Source organism: Trichosurus vulpecula, chromosome 8 (assembly GCF_011100635.1).
Source record: "Trichosurus vulpecula isolate mTriVul1 chromosome 8, mTriVul1.pri, whole genome shotgun sequence".
Classification (NCBI taxonomy): Eukaryota; Metazoa; Chordata; class Mammalia; order Diprotodontia; family Phalangeridae; genus Trichosurus; species Trichosurus vulpecula.
Genome location: NC_050580.1, coordinates 39,002,471 through 39,026,014, shown reverse-complemented (window position 1 = coordinate 39,026,014; position 23,544 = coordinate 39,002,471).

Below are 23,544 nucleotides of genomic sequence, written 5' to 3'. Positions count from 1 at the left end.
AGTTTGGTTGTCATTTTACTAGAAGCCACATGTAACTGTCAAGATCCAAGCACTGCTTTTTGACAAATTAAAGTGTGTATCATTTCTGAATAAAATAAAATTGGAGGAAAATGAAAAAGATATCCAAATCTAAAATGTTTATGCAGATTGTGCATATATGAAAAATGTTAAGCTTGTCTAGTAAGTGCTATAGTTTGGACCGTTATTGTATTCTTATTTATTGACTGGACCCCAAAAAACCTTTTGAAAATCTAACGATGAATTAACAAAATAAGTTTGCACTTTATAAACCATTTAAAAAATTTATGTTACAGATGGTTTGTCCTCATACGCAAAAAATGTAAAGAAGTTGAAACACACAATACATATTCTAGGTTCTACTTTTTGTACTTCTCTGTGATTTTCTTTTCAAACCAGTGAACAGATTAAATACAAATCTTATCTTATGCAAGAATGCTCAAAAATCTGTGGTTTACTCTTCCAGTGTGTATAAAGACTGTGATTAATATTTACTTTAATTCTTTGCATTGTGACTGATATATGTATATCACAGCAAAAAATATCCGTTATTACTCAAAGTCCATTTTCCTGCATAAAATTTGGATGAGTATTTAGTTAAAATCACAAAATGATAGTGAGTACAATGTTTTTCCATAGCGAAAAGAAGAGCTGCGCTCTTTTGAATCCACTCCATCATTATCATACTCTCATCATCAGGTACCTTTCCCCATTCCAAGCCTTTTAAAAAAGCTTCCTTTGTTGGGTTGTTTTCCTTCATTCAATTGTAAGCTCCCTTACAGCTGGGACTGTCTTTCCTTTTCTTATATGTGTAGGCACTATGCCTAGCACATAAATGTTAGTTATTATCATTATTCCAAAGGTATATTATGGTCTTAATCATAGATATAGTAAAATTGTTCATTTAAAAATCTATAAATATCTTAAAATTTCCAATCCAAGATTTGTAAACATTAATGAATATGTTCACTTGTGAATTAAGACTCCAGGACCTTTTTAAAATTTTTGGTGGGGCTATTAGGGGTAAGTGACTTGCCCAGGGTCACATAGCTAGCAAGAATTAAGCATCTGAGGCTGGGTTTGAACTCAGGTCCTCCTGACTCCAGGATCAGTGCTCTATCCACTGCATTACCTAGCTGACTCTGTTTATTCTTAATTATTCACTATTCTTCCAAAGCTTTATCCCTTCTATTAGATCCTGTTCACTACTGAGTAAAATCTTTATACTAATTATCTGTTCTTCATGAAGAATTCAAGGAAGCCTGGACACATTTAAGACAATTAGTACAGTAGAAATTAAGCAGAACTAAGAAAACTATTCATAATGACAACAATGAAAATGGAAACACACCCTTAACCAAAAGTCGAATAATTATGATGACTGAGCCAAACTTGTTCCTGAAGAGATGAGAAAACATACTTCCTTCTCTTGTTTGCAGAGTGTGTGAGGGGAAGGTGGAATGTTGTGGTGGGGGGTGTTGTTGTGGGGAGAGGTGTGAGGAGGAAGGAGGACAGAGAGAGAATAGAAAGTAGAACTGTAACATCAAATTCAAATAGAAAAAGGGACCACTAAATTATATATATCATTATGAATAGTGAAGGCCACATATAGACTTAAGTTTTAAAATATAACACTGTTTTATTGCGTTTTTATTTATTTTGTTAAACATTTCCCTATTATATTTCAATTTCATTCAGGCTGAACTCAGGAGTGTTGTGGGCTATATGTGTCTAGTACTTCCAGTGGAAGGGACATTCAGAAATGAAGGCTACATAAAAATAAAAGATGGGAATAAAAATGTTTTGATGGAAAAATAATTAATTACAAAAACAATAGTTAATTCTGCATTCTCAAGGCCTGTTCTCACCTTCCAAAACAACCTGTATCAATCTATTTATTCTCTTCCTTAGCCAGATAATTAGTGCACTTTATTAACTGAATGCATAATCACCATTACAACAAATTATACTTTGCAGGACCTACTCCCTTTGAGAAAAGAACTTGACTCAGTTATCTTACAAGAAAGAACATTTATTTGGTAAAACATCTTGCAGCAATGGACACTAAAATTACACATTTTTTCTCACAAAACTATAAACCATATTCCCAATGTCCCCCTTCTTCCCATCCTATCCCCGACTCCATAACTGAAGCAAAGTTATCTGCAAACTGTATGCCTGGGGGAAGTAAAAGAGGGAATGAAGAAAGACATACAAAAACTTCTACAGGAAGACTGTATAAATCTGGCTTAAGTATGCAAATATTTAAATATTTGAAGTGTAAAATGTTTAAGTATACAATGTTTAAATGTTTAAGCATACGATGGCCTTTATCAAGAACACTGCTAGAGCTCAAAAGTTTCCTGAATACCTGAATCTAACATGTTTTTTCCTGTAGTTCAGAAAGTTACACTCTATTGGGATTGCACCTGTTACATATGCAGTCCTTACACTTAATTGAAAAGTAAAAAGTGGTTAAACCAACAGGTACCATATTTCCCCATGTATAAGATGCACCCTTTTTTGGAAAAATTTGGGGTCTAAAAACTGGGTGTGTCTAATACAGTGGTTGTAGATTGTTTTTACTTGCATTTCCCACTTTTTCACGCTTGTTGTCTTTGTGCTCATTGTTTCGCATTTGTTACTGGTATATTAGGTTATGTTTTGCCACATTCTGCCCAGAAATAGCTCAGAAAAGATTTTCGTACAGTGCTGAATTCAAGTTAAAAGTGATCCAGTTTGCAAAAGTGAATGGAAATCGTGCTGCTGAACGTGAGTTTGGTCCTCCTCCAACTGGGAAAACAATCCGAGACTGGCCATGGGAAAAAGAAACCGTACTGAAGGTACCACAGAAGAAGAAGGCCATGAGAAGCAAGTAAGTAAAATGGCCTAATTTAGAGGGGGAATTGAAGATATGGATTGAAGAGCAAAAGGCAATTGGAATTCTCGTGTCTACAAAGATGGTTCAGCATGAAGCAAGAATAGCTGATGAAAAAGAAGTTACTGATTTCAAAGGAAGACACAATTGGTGCTTCAGGTTCATGAAACGGAATGGACTAAGCATGTGTACACATACCAGACTTGCCCAAAAGATGCCTGAAAGCTATGAGCAGATGAATAAAACTTGAGTTCATTAACTTTATGTAATACATTTTTTCAAATTTTGGGCCCCAAAATTAAGGCGCATCTTATACATGGGGAAATATGGTAAATCACTTTATGTAAATAAGGACCTCTTTTGAGGCCATTCTTTATATCCCAATTGAGAACATACAATCAGCACCTGAACCTTCAGAATTTTCTAAAACCTTGAAAATTTCTACCTCTTCTTTAACTGGCAGAGAGGCATTCATTTAGTCTATAAAAATTCATGGATATTCACAGTACGATTATTATCATGCTTTTAAATAGATTTGTATTCTATTGAAAACCGCCAGTGTTCTATAAAAACTACTTATGCAATTCACAGCCTTATTTAACTTAATTTTCCACAGTATTCACAAGTTGGGAAAACTGAAGGAAGTCATATGTGTTCACAAGCAGAGTAAGGGATTGCCTAGACTCACCTGATTATTCTTTTCTCTTTTCCCAGAATGGACAAAAGCAACAAAGGCCTTTAGTTACTACACTTGTCTAGTTAAGCAATTGTTACGCATTTACCAGTACACCTCTGCAGAGTCACTACCTTAGCTAAGTTACTCATCATCTCTTGTGTAGGTTAATTTACCAGTACACCTCTGCAGAGTCACTACCTTAGCTAAGTTACTCATCATCTCTTGTGTAGGTTAATTTACCAGTACACCTCTGCAGAGTCACTACCTTAGCTAAGTTACTCATCATCTCTTGTGTAGGTTAATTGTAGTGGACTCCTAGGTTCATTTCCCCCCTCCACGCCCCCCCACCCCCCACGCCCTGCCCACTGCTGCCAAAATGATTTTACTTAAATATGAATCTAACCATCTCATTCTCCTACTCAGTCAACTTCAGTGGCTTCTTTTAGCCTCTTGAACTAAATGACTCCTCTGTTTAGCTTTTAAAACCCTTAGTAACCTTGCCCTCATTTGATGTTCCCAGCCTCATTGTACATTGCTCCCTGTCTGACACTCCAGCCAAAATGATATTCCTTTCCTCACCCACAAAACTCAATAGCCTCAGACTTTGAATTGACTACCTGCAATGCCTGAACTACATTCCTGCTTCCTCTCTGCCACACTGGTTCCTCTCTTAATTCAAGATGCAACTCAGACACCTAAATGAAGCCTTTCCTGATCACTGCAACCTCTAATGGCCTCCCCCTCAAACTCCATTTAACTAGTTTGTATTTTTGTGTTTTTCTCTTCACATTTTTCACATATATTATAGATATATAATACATATATCATCTGTATAACCTATATAATGATATTTATTCTATACAACAGCATGTTTCATATATGTGAAATATATGAAAAGCATAAAATATACTATGTGTGATAATATTATTGATTATATTTCATATGTGTGATATATATATATATGAAAATATAAGGAGAAAAACAAAAATAGGAACTAGTGAAATAGAGTTTGATATACAAATAAATTGATTGCTTAAAAAGAAACTGTGGGATTAAAAATAGGCAAAAAAGAAGCAAAACCTTCACTTTTGGCAGAGAATATAATGATCTACACAAAGAGTTATAGAGATTCAAATGAATAGTTAAAAAATGAAATTAACAATAACTATAGCAGCAAAGCAATAGGACATTAAATAAGCTCACATACATCATCATCCTTTCTGTATTACCAACAAGCTTAGCAGAGAAAGAGAGATTGCATTCAAAATAACTATAGAATAAGGAATTGTTGGGGATTCCTCTTACCAAGAAATATACAAGAATTTTATGTATGTAACAGGAGAAATGAAGACACGTAATTGAAGAGATTATTAATTGTTCATGTTTGGATCAAGTAAAAATTATAAAAATGAAAATATTACCTAAATTAATTTACTTATTCAATGTCATACCAATTAAACAGCCACAGAATTATTTTAAAGAATGAGAAAAATAATAACATAATTCAGGAACAAGTTATCAAGAATCTCATGGGAAACAAATTTTAAAAGTTCTGCAGGAGTCTTAGCAGTAGCAGATATCAAACAATACTACAAAGCATTAATTGTCAAAACTATTTGGTACTGATTAAAAAATGAAAAGGTGATCAGTGGAACAGATTAATTACACATGATTAAGAAAGAAATGAATAAAGTAGAACAAAGTTTAATAGAAGTAACCCAGCTTTGAAGGAGTGAAGAAATGGATTAAAACAAGTACTAAGCATTTGTTACATGCCAAGCATTGTGGCAAGAGTTTGGGAAATAAATACAAAAGTGAAGAAAATTCTTATCTTCAAAGAACGTATATTCTAATATGAGAAGTTGTGACATATAAGGCAATGGTGACTAGGAAAGGGTACATTTATTTGGAAAGTTAATAGGACAATTCATTAAGCTATAGGGGAGTGAGTTTACACTATCCCTTATAAAAGGATTGACAGAGCTGATTTGTTTATAGAGCCAAAACTGGGGATCAACTCCTGTACAGTAGTGCAGAGGGTATGAGTTCAGTGGCAAGGCAGCTGGCAAGAAGATGGTACTAAAGTGAAACACGACAAGAGATTGACCTAGATGTGGTGGGCAACTGAGGCAAATCTCAATCAGGACAAAGGAGCCCCAGGGTAGGTGCTCCAGGAGGAAGAGATTGAACTGTTGGGATAAGCATTCAACAAAAGTTGCTGGAAAGATAGAAAGCAGGAAGGCCAAATTCAGGTTTAAACCAATATTTAACAACACTCCAAATGGATGAATGACCTAGATGTAAAATGTCACATATTAAAGTCTCTGCCACAGGAAGGGAATTTTGAATTACTAGCCTAGAGAGTTTCCTTCCATAGAAATTGTAGATTTAGTCCCTATCCCTCCCAGGGATATTAGGAATAAAGTATACATATGCATAGAAATATGGATGGCGGGGGTGGAGGAGAATATTGTTAAGTGGGTCCAGGCTCCATAGGGCCATTTAAATATCTTTATCTAGGCAGACAAGAAAGCAATGACCAATCTAATCATTGGTAAATACTTCCCATGATGAGATTCCAGAACATCTAACGAATTACCTTTTCCCCTTTCTCTCTCCCTTTCAATTCAAAAGATGCTTAAACTACAAGTTCACTTTTTTTAACTGCTTATTTACTATTTTCAATGATACATTAAAGATAGTTATCTCTAGGTAAAGATATGATTGCTTTCAAATGCTTTTGAGTTATGCCTGTATTTGGTTGAGTATAACAAGTACAAATGGAGAGATGGGTGGTTAACCCAAACATCAGTGGTTAGTTTGAATATGGAATAATTAAATCAGTTTTCCATGTCAGTCAGAGAAGGATAGATCCAGTGAGTAGTTAATCCTGTAGTCAAAACTGGATTTATATCTAGGGGCTTCAAGCAGTGATGATTTATATTAATAATCAAAATTCTTAAGCTCACTAAAATAGCAGAGAAAGGACCCACTTGGACTTGAAGGCCATTGTTCTTAGACTAAAACAATGTGCCTATTTCTTATTTTGGCTAGGTCCCTTTAAATATGGGTGCCTTGGGCAAAAATATTCAGCCTCCAACTCAGAGAGAAGTCAGGTAGGTCAGAGAGTGATGAAATGGAAAGGGAAAGACTGAGTTGATACAGTTGGACGACACAGGTATGGTCTGTAAAGAGCTAGCTTCACCCCTTTGTTTTTCTTGGGAGGGGAAATAAAAAAGGAATAAATATCCAGACTTTTGACATTTCTACACAGCAGCAACTGCTTTTTATATATATGTACTGATATTTTTCAGGTTCATGATGACAGAAAATAAAAATGAAAATCTCTCTCCCCGCCAAAAAAAGATTAAGTCTTATCTAGCCTCACACATAACTGTTTTCTGCAGACTTCTATTAAAACCTGATAGTACCCTCCTTCTGCTGAGGCAGTGGGCCATGATGACCACAAGTGAATCAAAATATGGACTAGATAATTTGTAGAGTACCTCCTTTCTCTAATATATACTATGCTCATTAGAATACCTTCCTCGAAGATGTTCCCCTGAAACACATTGCCCTTGAAAGTCAGAAACGAAACCAAAAGGGCAGAAGGATCCTCATTTACCATGTATGAGGATTGGGGATATTCTTAGTATCCAACTGCATTGTAGTACCAATAATTGGAAGAGGAACAGGACCAGGAGGGAGCTTTCCTCTTCCAAATGCCTTCCTCCATGCTGAAATAAGAAGCAGACATGAGATACAGAACACTAGGCCAAAAGCGGTCACCATAGATGGATCCATTGAAATTCTTCTTTGCTATTACTGATATGGAAAGCTGAGAATCCAGTGCCTGTATGAATTGTAAATGCAAAGCTAATCAATGACTCCACCTTTTCTGCAAAATAAGATTTTAATTCTAATGAACTCTCATCTGCTAATAAAGATAAAAAGGGTAAACTAATTACCCGGTTGATAAATGGCCAGAGGATGTGGAAAGGCAATTTTCAAAGGAAGAAGTCCAAGCTAAATTTGACCATTTTAAAAAAATGCTCCCAGTCATTAATGTAGAAATGTAAATTAAGGTAACTCTAAGGATTCACCTTATATACATCAGATTGGCAAAGCTGACAAGACAAAAAAATGGCAAACGCTAGAAGAGCTTCAGGAAAACAGGCACATTGATCGACTGTTGGTGAAGCTGTGAATTGATCCCACCACTCTGAAGAGCAATACGTTTTTTAAAATTTTTATTTATTTCATTTTACATTTGTGGAATAAAACAAGTATTTCCATAACAGTATAATAAAAAAATGATTGCACATGAAACTGCAAATCTACTATGTACAATTTGCTATTACTTTTAAATATGTAATAAAGTTAGGTAAATTTCTTTCTTCCCTTTTTTTTTCCCTCCAGCTCCCCACCCTAGAGATGACTACCATTAGACACAAATATGCATATATGTATATATGTAAAATAATTCTATACATACCTCTATTTACCAGTCCTTTCTCTGGATGCAAAGAGCATCTTTCTTCATATGTCCTTTGTAGTTAACTTGGGCACTTAATAATAGTTAAAATGATCTGTTCAGTCAAAGTTGCTGTCAAAATAATATTGCTGTTACTATGTACAACAGTCTCTTGGGTTTCTGCTCATTTCACTCTTCATTATTTTGTAAAATTTATCCCTGTTTTTTAAGATTGTTGAGCTCATCATTTCTTGTAGCATGGTAATATTACATCACAATTACATATACCACAACTTGTTCAGCCATTCCTTAATAGATGCACATCCCTGCAATTTCCAGTTCTTTGCTACCACAAAGGGAACTGCTATAAATCCTTTCTCTTTGTAAAAATGACTGTGTAGAGTACGTCAGCCAATTAACATTTATTAAGTATATACTATGTGAGAAGCACTGCTATGTGCTGGGGATACAAAAAGAGGCAAAAGACAAGCCCTGAACTCATGCAGCTTACTGTTTAGTGGGGGAGACAACAAGGAAGCACCAACAAGCTATATACAGAATAAACAAAAAGTAATCAAAAGAAGCAAAGGCTTAGGATTAAAAGGGGTTAGGAAAAGTTTCCTGCAAAAGGTGGTATTTTAGTTGGGACCTAAAGGAAGCCAGTATGTAGTGATGAGGACAGAGAGCATTGTAGGTATAGGGAACAGCTGGAAGAGATGCCCAGAGACAAGCGATGTTGCATCTTTGTTTGTGGAAAAGTCAAGAGGCCAGTGTCCTTATATGAGGGTACATTGTAAGGCATAAAGTATAAGAACACAGGAAAGAAAGGAGGAGATTAGGTTGTGAAGGGCCATGAATGCCAAACAGAGGATTTTGGAGTTGATCTTAGAGGGAATAGGGAGCCACTGGAGTTTATTGAGTGGGGGAGGTGACATAATCAAATCTGTATTTTAGGGAAATTATTTTGGCAGGTGAATGGAGAATGGATTGGAGCAAGGAGACTTGAGGCAGGCAGATCCACTAGCAGGTTATTGTAATAGTCCAGGCATGAAGTGGTGAGGGCTTGTACTAGAGTGGTGGCAGTGTCTGAGGGAAGGTGAGCTATTGAAAAGATGTTGCAAAAGTGAAATGGGCTTTGGCAACAGATTCGATTTGGGGAATAAGAAATAGTGAATAGTCCAGGATGGCACCTAGATAGGGAGCCTAGGAAAATGGTGTTGCCTTCTACAGTAATAGGGAAGTGAGGAGGGAAAATATAATGTGTTCATTTTTTTACACGTTGAGGTTAAGATATCTGAAAATCAATGGGAGATGGGAGATTGGAGGTCAGCAGAGAGATACTTGGATTTGAGAGTTATCAGCATAGATATCATGATTAAACCCATGGTAGCTGACAAGGTCACCAAGTGAAGTAGGATAGATGGAGAAGCAGCCCAGACAGAGCCCTCTAGGACACCTACAGTTAAAAAGCATTCTCTGGAAAAGGATCCATTGAAGGAAACTGAGGAGCAGACCAATTAGCAGGAGAACTAGGAACATTGTCTTGAACACCTAGAGAGATGAGAGTATCAAGGAGAAGCAGGTGATTAACAGTATCAAAAGTTGCAAAGAAGTTCAGAATTAGCACTGAGAAAAGGCCATTGGATTTGTCAATGGAAATCATCAGCAATTTTGGAGACAGCAATTTTTATGAAATGATGAAGTTGGAAGTCAGATTGTAAGGGTTAAGAATAAACTGAGAGGACAGAAAGTGGAGGCACCTATTGAAGATGGATTTTGCAAGGATTTTAGTCACAAAGGTTGGAGGAGACATAAGATGATCACAAGCAGGGATGGAACAATCAAGTGAAGATTTTTTCGAGGTAGAGAGAGACATGAGCATGTTTGTAGGTAGTAGGGAAGGAGACAGTAGAGTGGAAGAGATTGGGGATGACAGAAGTGGAAATCTTTTGAAGGAGATGGAATGGAATAAGATTGCTTGTGCACATAGAGAAGGGTTAGACTTCCACAATGCTCATGTTGTGAAAGGCTAACTATATTTCCTGTCATCCTATCCTGTCTCCCTTTATTCAATTTTCTCCCTTGACCCTGTCCCTTTTGATTACCTTCTTCCCCTATCTGCCCTCCCTTCTCTCACCCCCCCCTCTTTTTTATTCCCTTCACCTTACTTTCCTCTGGAGTAAGGTAGCCAATTGATTGTGTATATTATTCCCTCAAGTCAAATCCGATGAGAGTAAGATTCATTCATTCCCCCTCACCTGCCCCCTCTTCACTTCCAACAGAACTGCTTTCTCTTGCCACTTGTATGTGAGATAATTTACCCCATTCTATCTCTCCCTTTCTCTCTCTCTCAATACATTCCTCTCTCATCCCTTAATTTGATTTTATTTTTTTAGATATTACCTCTTCATATTCAGCTCATCCTGGGCCCTCTGTCTACGTTCCCTCCCTTGTTTGCAGAGTGACAGCTGGGATGGGTGTTTGGGGGTGGGGGTTATTCACCTTACACACATCAGGTTGTCGAAACTGACAAGACAGAAAATGACAAATGCTTCAAGAGTTTCAGAAAAATAGGAACATCGATAGACTATTGGTGAAGCTGTGAATTGGTCCAAAACTTATGAAGAGCAATTTCTTTTTTCAAATTTTACTTAGTTAGTTTTAGATTTGTGGAACAAAACAAGACTTTCTATAACATAGTATAATTTTAAAAAATTATTGTGCTTGAAACTGCAAATCTGTTATGTACAACTTGCTATTTCTTTTAAATTTGCCATAATCTTATATAAATTTATTGTCTCCTCTTTTTTCTTCCCTCCAGCTCCATGGCCTAGAAATGGGTACCATTAGATACAAATATGTATGTATATGTAAAATCATCTAATACATACTTCTGTTCATCAGTTCATTCTCTGGATGCAAACAGAATCTTCCTTCTTATGTCCTTTGTAGTTAATTTGGGTATTTAGTCAAATGGTCAAAATGAATTTTTCACTCAGACTTGTTCTTAAAACATTATTGTTGTCACTGTGTACAACATTTTCTTGGTTCTGCTCATTTCACTTTTCATTGCTTTGTACAAACATCCACATTTTTCTAAGACCATTAAGTTCATCATTTCTTATACCATAATAGTATTCCATCACAATCATATACACCACAACTTGTTCATCCATTCCCCAATAGATGCACATCCCTGCAATTTCCAGTTCTTTGCCACCGCAAAGAGAGCTGCTATAAATATTTTAGAACGTAGAGGTTCTCTTCCTTTTTCCCTAATCATCTTTGGAAATAGACTTAATAGCTCTATTTCTAAGTAAAAGGACATAAGCGCTTTAATAACTCTTTGGGCATAATTCCACATTGTTCTACAAAATAGTTGGATCAGTTCAAAATTCTTCTAACAATAAATTAGTTTCCCAATTTTTCCACATCCCCTCCAACATGTCACTTTTCTTTTCAATCATTTTAGCAATCTGAAAGTTGTAAAATGATATATCAAAGTTGTCTTGATTTTTATTTCTCTAATCATTAATGATTTAGAGCACTTTTTGCTTATGACTATAAATTTTTTGATTTCTTCATTAGAAAACTGACTGTTCATATCCTTTGACCATTTATCAATTTGTGAATGATACATAGTCTTATAGATTTTTACAAAGTTCTTTATATATTTGAAGTAAGAGACTTTTATCTGAAAAACTGTCCAAAAATTTGCCCTATTTTCTACTTTCTTTCTGATTTTGTTTACATTTACTTTATTTGGACAAGAGATATTTAATTTAATGTAATAAAATTATCCACTTTATACCTCACTCTGCCCTCTCTCTTTGTTTATTCATAAAATGTTCACCTTTGCATACGTCTGACAAGTAATATGTTCCGTGTTCTTTAAATTTTCTTGTAATATCTCTGTTTTACCTTATCTTGGTAAATGGTGTAAGATATTGATCTATGCCCAATTTCTGCCATACTACTTTTGTCTTCACAACAATTTTTACCAAAGAATGAATTGCTAGCCCAAAATCTTAAGTCTTTATACTTGTCAAATATGTTTGCTATATTTATTTGCCAGTGTAAATTGTCTGTCTACTTTGTTCCATTGATCTACCTTTTTATTTCTTAGCCACCACCAAGGCAGTTATGATAGTTGCTCCCTCATAATTGTTTAAGGTTTGGTGATGCTAAAAAACTTTCCTTTCCATTTATTTCATTAGTTCTTTGATATTCTTGACTTCTTGTTCTTTCAAACGAATGTGGTATTTTTCCTAATTCAGTAAAAGTTTTTGGTAATTTAATAGGGATGCCACTGAATACATAAATTAATTCAGGTAAAATTGTCATTTTTATAATATTGTCCCTGTCTACCCATGAACAATTAATATTTCTCCAATTATTTAAATATGGTTTTATTAGTATAAAAAGGTTTTAATAATTTTGTTTATATAGTTCCTGGGTTTGTTTTGGCAGGTGTACTCCCAGGTATTTTATACTGTCTAGATTTATTTTAAATGGGGTATCTCTGACTATTTCTTCTTGCAGAGTTTTCTTTGATGATTTATGTGGATTTACTTTATATCCTGCTACTCAGTTAAAATTGTTGGGGTTTTGTTTTGTTTTGTTTTCATTAAAATTGTTCATTGTTTCCACTAATTTTTAGTTGAATCTTTGGGATTTTCCAAGTATATCATCACATCATCTGCAAAAAAGATCATTTTATTATCTCACCTCTACTCTGATTCCTTCTATTTATTTTTCTTCTCTTATTGCTATTTCTAAAATTTCCAATAAAATATTGGATAATATTGGTGAGGGTGGGCATCCTTGTTTCTCACCTGATCTTACTGAGAAGGTTTATAGCTTATCCTCATTATAAATAATGCTTTTTGGTGGTTTTAGATAAGTGCTTTTTATCAATTTAGTTGAAAATTAATTTCTATCTATACTTTCAAGTGTTTTTATCAGAAATGAGTGTTATACTCTATCAAAGGTTTTTTTTCTGCATCAATTGATATAATCATGAGTTATTTTTTACTTTTAATATTGATGAGATTAATCATGTTAATAGTCTTCCATTTGTCAGAGCATCCCAGCATTCTTGGTATAAATCCCACTTGCTCATAATGTACAATCTTTGTGATATATTGTTGCAATCTTTTAGCTACTATTTTATTTATGATTTTGCATCCATATTCATTAGAGAAATAGTCTATAGTTTTCTTTCTCTGTTCTTATCCTTCTTGGTTTAAATATCAATATCATATTTGTTTCATAAAAATAGCTTGGTATGATCCCTTCTTTGCCTATAATTTCAAGTAATTTACTCAATACTGGAATTAGTTGATCCTTAAATGTCAGTAAAATTAGTTTGTTAATCCATTTACTCTTGGTCTGCTTTTTTTTTCTTCAGAAGCTCTTTCACAGGCTGTTCAATTTCTTTTTCTAAAATAGGTCTATTTCCTTTTCTGCTAATCTAGACAATTTATATTTTTGTAAATAATTATTCCATTTCACATTAACTTCCAAATATATTGGCATATAATTGGTAAAATATTTGCTAATAATTGTTTCAATTTCATATTCATTTAGAGGTATACTTACTCTTTTCATTTTTACTGTCTATTTGTTTTTTTCCTTTCTTTTTTTAAGTCAAATTAACCAATGCTTTCCCTATTTTATCGATTTTTTTCATAAAATGAATTCCTAGCTTCATTTATTAACTCAATGGTTTTTTTTACACTCAATTTTATTAATCTTACCTTTGATGTTCAGGATTTCCAATTTAGTATTCAATTGGGGATTTTTAGTTTTTTTTTCTAGTTTTTTCAATCATTTCTTCCTTCCTTCCTTCCTTCCTTCTTTCCTTCTTTCCTTCGTTCCTTCGTTCCTTCGTTCCTTCCTTCCTTCTTTCCTTCCTTCCTTCCTTCCTTCCTTCCTTCCTTCCTTCCTTTCTTTCTTTCTTTCCTTTTAGTTTTCAGCATTAATTTTCACGAGAGTTTGAATTACAAATTTTCTCCCCATTTCTACCCTACCCCCACTCCAAAATGGCATATATTCTGATTGCTCCATTCCCCAGTCAGGCCTCCCTTCTGTCAGCCCACTCCCCCCATCCCCTTTTCCCTTAGTTCCTTGTAGGGCAAGATAGATTTCTATGCCCCATTGCCTGTAGATCTTATTTCCTAGTTGCATGCAAAAAGTTTTTTTTTGAGCAACTGCATTTAAAACTTTGAGTTCCAAATTCTCTCCCCTCTTCCCTCCCCACCCATCCTCTATAAGAAGGCAAGCAATTCAACATAGGCCACATGTGTATCATTACGTAAAACCCCTCCACAATACTCATGTTGAGAAAGACTAACTATGTTTTGCTCCTTCCTGTCCTACCCCCCTTTATTTAATTTTCTCCATTGACCCTGTCCCTTTCAAATGTGCTTCCTTTGGATTACCTCATCTGCCTATATGCCCTCCCTTCTATCATCACCCTTTTTTATCTCCTTCCTCCTTCTTTCCTGTGGGGTAAGATACTCAATTGAGTGTGTATGTTATTCCCTCCTCAGGTAAAATCTGATGAGAGCAAGATTCATTCATTCCCCCTCACCTGCCCCCTCTTCCCTTCCAATGACCTGCTTTCTCTTGCCATTTTTATGTGAGATAATTTACCCCATTCTATCTGTCCCTTTCTCCCTCTCTCAACATATTCCTCTCTCATCCCTTAACTTGATTTTTTTAGATATCATCCCTTCATATTTAACTCACCTTGTCCCCTCTGTCTATATATGTATATATATGTATGTATGTATATTCCATTCAGCTACCCTAATACTGAGGTGTCATGAATTATACACATCATCTTTCCATGTAGGAATGTAAACAAAACAGTTCAACTTTAGTAAGTCTCTTATGACGTATCTTTCTTGTTTACATTTTCATGCTTCTCTTGATTGTTGTGTTTGAAAGGCAAATTTTCTCTTCAGCTCTGGTCTTTTCACTGAGAAAGCTTGAAAGTCCTCTGTTTTATTGAATGTCTGTATTTTGCCTTGGAGCATGATACTCAGTTTTGCTAGGTAGGTGATTCTTGGTTTTAATCCTAGCTCCATTGACCTCCACAATATCATATTTCAAGCCCTTCTATCCCTTAATGTAGAAGCTGCTAGATCTTGTGTTATCCTGATTGTATTTCCACAATACTCAAATTGTTTCTTTCTGGCTGCTTGCAGTATTTTCTCCTTCATCTGGGAGCTCTGGAATTTGGCGACAATATTCCTAGGAGTTTTCTGTTTGGGATCTATTTGAGGAGGCGATTGGTGGATTCTTTCAATTTCTATTTTACCCTGTGGCTCTAGAATATCAGGGCAGTTCTTGATAATTTCTTGAAAGATGATATCTAGGCTCTTTTTTTGATCATGGCTTTCAGGTGGTCCAATCATTTTAAAATTATCTCTCCTGGATCTATTTCCTACATCAGTGGTTTTTTTCCAATGAGATATTTCACATTGTCTTCCATTTTTTCATTCCTTTGGTTCTATTCTATAATATCTTGATTTCTCATCAAGTCACTAGCTTCCACTTGCTCCAATCTAATTTTTAAGGTATCATTTTCTTCAGTGGTCATTTGGATCTCTTCCATTTGGCCAATTCTGCCTTTCAAGGCATTCTTCTCCTCATTGGCTTTTTGGAGCTCTTTTTTCCATTTGGGTTATTCTATTTTTTAAGGTGTTATTTTCTTCAGTGTTTTTGGTTCTCCTTTAGCAAGTCATTGACTTGTTTTTCATGATTTTCTTGCATCACTCTCATTTCTCTTCCCAATTTTTCCTCTACTTCTCTAACTTGCTTTTCCAAATCCTTTTTGAGCTCTTCAATGGCCTGAGACCAATTCATATTTTTCTTGGATGCTTTTGATGTAAGCTCTTTGACTTTGTTGACCTCTTTTGGCTGTATGTTTTGGTCTTCTTTGTCACCATAAATAGATTTCAAAGTCTGAGTCTGAATCTGAGACCATTTTTGCTGCCTGGCCATGTTCCCAGTCAACTACTTGACCCTTGAGAGCTTTTCATTGGGATATGACTGCTTGCAGAGTATAGAGCACTTTGTCCCAAGCTTGAGAGGCTGTGCTGTTGTTTTCAGAGCTATTTCTACACAGCAAGCTCTGCCACACCAACGCTACTCCTCCCCGAAGAACCACCAACCCACACAGTGACTCAGATCTAATCAGTTTCTGCACTCCCACTCTGATCCGCCACTTAATTCCTCCCACCAGGTGGGCCTGGGGCCAGAAGCAACTGCAGCTATAGCTCTGTAAGCAGCCTCAGAGCTGCACCGCCCCTGCTGACCGCGGGCAGTGGCCACCGGGGAACTCCTTTCACTCATTCCCATAGTTTTTCCCACTAACCTTCTCTGTTTTCTTTGGTGTTTGTGGGCTGACAAGTTTGGTAAGTGCCACAGGTCACCGATTCAGGGTTCTACATCTTGTTCCGCCCGGCTCCCGGTCTGGTTGGTCTGGATGTGGCCCACACTGGGTTCTGCCCTGCTCTGCTCACAGCACGTTGTGATAGACTTTACCCAGTGACCATCCAGGCTCTCCTGGGCTGGAACCCTGCTACCTTCTGCTATTTCATGGGTTCTGCAGTTCCAGAATTTGTTCTGAGCCATTTTTTATAGGTATTTGGAGGAAAGGGGATGGGAGGGGAGTGGGGTGACAGAAGGGAGGGCTGACTGGGGAACAAGGCAACCAGAATATATGCCATCTTGGAGTGGAGGGGAGGGTAGAAATGGGGAGAAAATTTGTAATTCAAACTCGTGTGAAAATCAATGATGAAAACTAAATATATTAAATAAAAAAATAAAAAAAATAAGTATTTGGAGGGTTCTGTGGGAGAGCTTTAGGCAAGTCCCTGCTTTCCAACCACCATCTTGGCTCTGCCCCCTCTTTCCGAGTTTTTCTTTTAATTGAATACCCACTTCATTGGTCAGTTCTCTCTCTATTTTATTGATGTAAACATTTAGAAAAATAAAGTTCCCTCTGATCACTGCTTTGATTATATCTCATAGGTTTTGATATATTGTCTCTTTATTGTCATTCTCTTTCATGAAATTATTTCTATGACTTGTTCTTTAATCTGGTTATCTTTTAAGATGAGGCTATTTAATTTCCAATTAATTTTTAATCCTTGTTTTCTGGGTCCTTTACTAAATATAATTTTATTGCATTGTGGTCTAAAAAGCATACTTTTAATATTTCTGCTTCTAACTCTATAATTTTCATGTCCCAAAATATGGTCACTCATTGTAAAGATACTGTGAAGTACTGAGAAAAAGGGGTTTATTCTTTTCTATTTCCATTCAGGTGTCTCCAGATGTTTATCATATCTGGCTTATCTAAAATTCTATTCACTTCCTAGACTTCTTTCTTCATTATTTTTGGGCTAGATTTCTAGTTCTGGGAGGGAAAAATTAAAGCATCCCACTATTATAACACTGTTATCTATCTTCACTTGTAATTCATTTAACTTTTCTTTTAAAAATTGAGATGTTACAGCATTTGATGCACATAGGTTCAATACTGATATTGCTTTATTGTCTATAGTATTTTTATCAAAATATAATTACCCTGCTTATCTCTTTTAATTAAATCTATTTTAGCCATAACTTTGTCTGAGATCATGATTGCTAAATTTACCTTTTTTGCAGGAGCTGAAGCATAAGAAATTGTATTCCATCTCTCCATTTTAACTCTGTGTATATCTCTCATTCTTAAATATGCTTTGTGTAAGCAACATATTGTTGGGTTCTGATTTTTAATTTATTGTTTATTATTAGTTTTCAACATTCACTTTTATAAGATTTTGACTTCTAAATTTTCCCCCTTCCTCTCCTCCCCTCTCCCCATATGGCAAGAACTCTGATATAGGCTATCCATATACAATCATATTAAACATATTTCCACATTAGTCATGTTGTAAAGAAGAATCAGAACCAAAGGGGAAAACCATGAGAAAGAAAAGAGAGAGAAAAAATAGTGTGCTTTGATCTGCATTCAGACTCCACAGTTCTTTCTCTGGATGGATGGCATTTTCCACATGATGAAAATTCTTGAGGAAAGATTTTAACTGGAATACTGAGAGAGTTTAATGGTAGGATTGTGTTTCCAGAATCAAGAAATCAGCATTAGCAGTAATGATTATAGTTGAATGGTTGTTACCTCTCTCACACGGGCAACAGTGTAAATAATTATGTCTTATTGTTTATTATAGTTAATGAATTGTATAGACTTTGATGTTTAGGAGATTAAGGGGTTTTATAAAGAGATAAGCAAAAGTTTTGTTTCTTTAGTATATTTAATAAACCAGTGTAGGAGTTCAGAGCTAATTGACTAATTATTGAAAGACATGTTGCCATTTTAGTAATTTATGAGGAAATATAATAGCCTACCCCTTGAGTGAGTAAGGTGAGGGAGTCCAGTTGTATATAGCCTAAAAGATTGGAGTTTGGGGAGTAATGCATCACACAAATCCTACATAGGTTGCGCCTTTTAAGTGCTGATCCAAACCACATATGTATGCATGTATACATATTACACACATGCATGTATGTATGTATGTAGTGGGGGTACTGGAACATGCACAAACAATCTCAATTCTGATGATACAAACTCTTCACACATCATCATGATTTTCCTCAAAATACCTCCCAAGCATTATCCTCCTGGAGTAGTTGCATCAGCCACGCAAGCTGATGGGGTCTGCATACGCCCCAGACTCCTATTACACTAGGTGTTACAGTTCATGTAATGTGCTGGGCCTGGAATAAGCAAACTTGAGTTCAAATCCCACTCTTGAGCACGTACTATCTGTGTGTCCCTGGGCAAGTCACTTCACCTCTGTCTATGCCTCAGTGTTCTCCACTGTAAAACGGGGATAATAATAGCACCTACTTATGCAGGGTTACTGTGAAAATCAAATGAGATAATATATGTAAAGTGCCTGGCATATAAAAGGTACTATATTAGTACTTATTCCCTTTCCCTCAAAGAAAAGTATTAATACCATACTCTGTTGTAGGCAGAAGGGCATTTAAAAATTAATTTATCATTATTGTGATGCAAGCTTTATTCTGATCAGAGGAGAATTATCTGAACTGACAGACTCACATATCTCTCCTCTCACATCATTTTGAAGTACTACTTTGTAGCACCTTTGAACAAGGAATATTTCATAGTCAAGACTGAGTGAAGGCCCAGAGTTTAGGTAAAGCTTTCTTCATTAAAAGTTTGCTTTATTAAATAGAACAATATTCAACTTTCTTCCAACACTTGGAGAATTGTTTTTTTCTGAAGCCGTTCAGTCTCTCTTTGACCACTCCATTCAAGGATTCTTTGTAATCAAACCTCTTTGCTGTTATTCAGTCATGTACAACTCTTGGACATGACTCCATGGACCCATGAAGTTTTCTTCAAAAAGATATGGAGTGATTTGCCATTTCATTCTCTAGTAGATTAGGGGAACAGAATTTAACTTGCTCAGGGTCAAGAAGCTAGTAAGTGTCTGAAGCTGAACTCAAGTCTTCCTGACTCCAGACTCAGTGCTCTTAATCACTGAGGCTGGGTTCCTCCTTCACTTAAGTGAATCATTCTAATCAATTCAGGACATTTAGGAAGAAGTTAGTACTCTTTGGTGGATCAATTAAGGGGCCCTTTACCTCTGGCCTTCTCTGATACCCCTGTCCCTGCCCTTTCCCTAGAGTCATTACCATTAGCAGTTGCCTGTAGGCCAGAGAGATAATACCCAATTTCTTTTGCTTACGTTCTTGACTGTGGACAGACTTCCAAAAAGAAGCTAAAGAACAGTCATACTGGGTGCAGACTATTTTGTCAATGAAGGAAGGAGAGGAAAGTTGAGCCTAAAAAGCCAGGACTATATGTGGGATTGTGTGAGCAAAGAACCGAGTGGGCCATGTGGAACCAAGGCAAGGAGGCAAGCAGAGCAGAGTGAGACAGACAAAACCACAAGCCAAGAGGGACAAGGTTGTGAGCAGGCACATTCCAGGAAGAACAGACAGTGACCAACAGGCCATGGAGCTGATGAAAAAGAGTAATACAGTTAATGACACCTTTGACATCTTTTCCCACCTCTCCAGAACAGAATATCATCTCATCTGTAAGTCAATCTTTACTTCCTACTTTTCACCTCCCAATTCAAAAGAATGGGAGAGGAGAGTGTCTCCTCTTCTGTGGCAAGTGATTTCTCATTGTTTACTTTTGATTTCTTTCATACTTTATTATTATAAAAACTTGTTAGCCATCAACCAGATTGGTTTGCTTATTTTTTCTTTTTTTTTAAAATTTATTTAATATATTTAGTTTTCAACATTGATTTTCACAAAAGTTTGAATTACAAATTTTTTCCCCATTTCTACCCTCCCCCCACTCCAAGATGGTGTATATTCTGGTTGCCCCGTTCCCCAGTCAGCCCTCCCATCTGTCACCCCACTCCCCTCCCATCCCTTTTTCCCTTCTCTTGTAGGGCAGGATGAATTTCTATGCCCCATTGCCTGTGTATCTTATTTCCTAGTTGCATGAAAAACTTTATTTTGTTGTTGTTGTTTTTGAATGTCTGTTTCTAAAACTTTGAGTTCCAAATTCTCTCCCCTCTTCCCTCCCCACCCACCCTCCCTAAGAAGGCAAGCAATTCAACATAGGCCACATATATATCATTATGTAAAACCCTTCCACAATACTCATGTTGTGAAAGATTAACTATGTTTTGCTCCTTCCAAACCTATCCCCCTTTATTTAATTTTCTCCCTTGACCCTGTCCCTTTTCGAAAATGTTTGTTTTTGATTACCTCCTCCACCCGTCTGCCCTCCCTTCTATCCTCCCCCCCTTTTTTATCTTCTTCCTCCTTCTTTCCTGTGGGGTAAGATACCCAATTGAGTGTGTATGGTATTCCCTCCTCAGGTCAAATCCGATGAGAGCAAGATTTACTCATTCCCCCTCACCTGCCCCCTCTTCCCTTCCTACAGAACCACTTTTTCTTGCCACTTTTATGTGAGATAATTTACCCCATTCTATCTCTCCTTTTCTCCCTCTCTGAATGTATTCTTCTCTTATTCCTTAAATTGATTTAATTTTTTTATATATCATCCCTTCATATTCAACTTGCCTTGTGCCCTTTGTGTGTGTATATATATATACATATATATATACACACACACATATATATATATACACATATATACCTACATAGACACACATATGTATATATATGTATACATACACACACACATATATTCAGCTACTATGATATTGAGGTCTCATGAATCATACACATCATCTTTCTATGTAGGAATGTAAACAAAACAGTTCAACTTTAGTAAGTCCCTTATGATTTTTCTTTCTTATTTACCTTTTCATGCTTCTCTTGATTCCTGTGTTTGAAAGTCAAATTTTCTATTCAGCTCTGGTCTTTTCACTGAGAAAGCTTGAAAGTCCTCTATTTTATTGAAAATCCATATTTTGCCTTGAAGGATTCTGATTTTTAATCCATTCTGCTATCTGTTCCCATTTTATAAGTGAATTCATCTCATTCATATTCAGTTATAATCACTATTTGTAAATATCCCTGTTACCTTATGTTCTCTCTTTACCCTCTTATTTTTTATTCTACCCACCCTTCTAAAAGTCCCTGTATTATCCTCTACCCCATCCCTCCTAAATCGTAATCAACATACCCTTCTAAAAGTCCCTCCCGAATGCTGTCTCCTAGTCTTCTAGCCTTTTAACAAGTCCAGGAGATTTCCATACTCCTCCAGATGTACACACTGTTTCCTCTTCAACCCAGATCTCATGAGAGTTAGATTCCAACATTACAATCCCTCCACCTCCACCTGCTTCTTCTGTCTCAGTTCTTCCTTTCATTTTTTGAGATAATATCCCACTTCTGAGACAATTGCTCCTTTTTACCTTTTCCTATCCAATTTTGTTTTTAGAATAATCCCATCATAAGAAACTCAGCCCAAACCTTTTCTTTCTCACTGCCCTAGTAATGATGACACTTTTAAGAATATTGGTAACATTTTAATATATAAGAAGTAGACAGGGGAAGGAGCCAAGATGGTGGAGTAAAAGCAGGGACTTGCTTGAGGTCTCCCACAAACCCCTCCAAATACCTGTAAAAATGAGCCTAAACAAATTCTGGGGCTACAGAACACACAAAATGACAGAATGAAGCAAGTCTCTGGCCCAAGAAAACCTGGAAAGTCAAGGAAAATGGTCTATTGTAAGGGGCTCTTGAGAGCCTGATAAGCTTGGGAGTTGAGGCCCATGAACAGTCCCGTGGGAAAAAGGAATTATCTGGGGCTACACAGTCTGGCTCGGGTCCTCCTCCTCTGATAAGGCAGGCTGTGAACAACACATGCCCCCTTCCAAATAAGGACTGGACATGAGTTGTCCATGAGCTTTGATGCATGGCCCTGGGGCTCCTGATAGGCTTAAAGGATCATGCAGGAGCTTGCTTGCACCCAGTAACGAAGGCTAGTACTGCATAAAAATCCTGCTTGCTGAAACAATAAACGGAGTTCCTTCCATCTTATCTTGACTCCCACCTCAATCATTGTGTACCAAGACAGGTCCTTGCTGGTCAAGGACTACTAGGGGTGAGAGGACCCCAACAGTCTATTACACTGGGCTGGGAGTGGAGGGCAGTCCAGCTTGGGCCACACCTGCACAGAAGGGGCTGGAGCAGGCCTCAGGGGAGTGAATCATTGGCAACTGTGGCAGTTACCAGACTTCTCAACCCACAAGCACCAAAGAGAACATAGAAGGCAAGTGGGAAAACTCTGTCAGACCTGGGTGAGAGAAGAGCGTGGTCAGGCCTCATCCCTGGGATGGCAGAGATAGTGGAAGTGGCATCAGCAGCAGCACTGGTGGCAGTTTCCGAAGCTGCATGCCCACAGATGGTGTGATCAAGTGGCTGGATTAGAGGGGGATTTCAGGGTTATCTTTACTGGCACTGAGGCAGGATTCTCTTGCTTCACCCTGCTTGAAAATGGGTCACAGTCCTGGGTGGTGATCCTGAGGTAAGGAGGAGCACTGGCATGGTGGAGCTGGTGGGGCTGTGGAGAGGGAATCCTCCTCACAGTTCCAAGGCAGACAAGAGTGTTTGAGGTCACTCACAGACCAGAGCACAGGCCAGGAGAGGATCAAACGCCTCTCCTTTGATCATACCACCTAAGAAGAACTCAAAATTTACAGGTGCCTAGAAGTATCTCTGAAAATAGCTACACAAAACCCCTGAAGCTTGGGAAAGTGCACTCTTCCCTCTGGAAGCAGAGTCCTACCTCGACAAAGAGTGTAAAAGTCAAGCAATTTGCTGGGGAAATGAGCAAAAAATTAAAAAAACTCAGACCATAGAATCTTACTTTGGTGACAAAGAAGATCAAAACATACAACCAGAAGGCAACAAAGTTAAAGATCCTACATCCAAAGCCTCCAAGAAAAATATGAA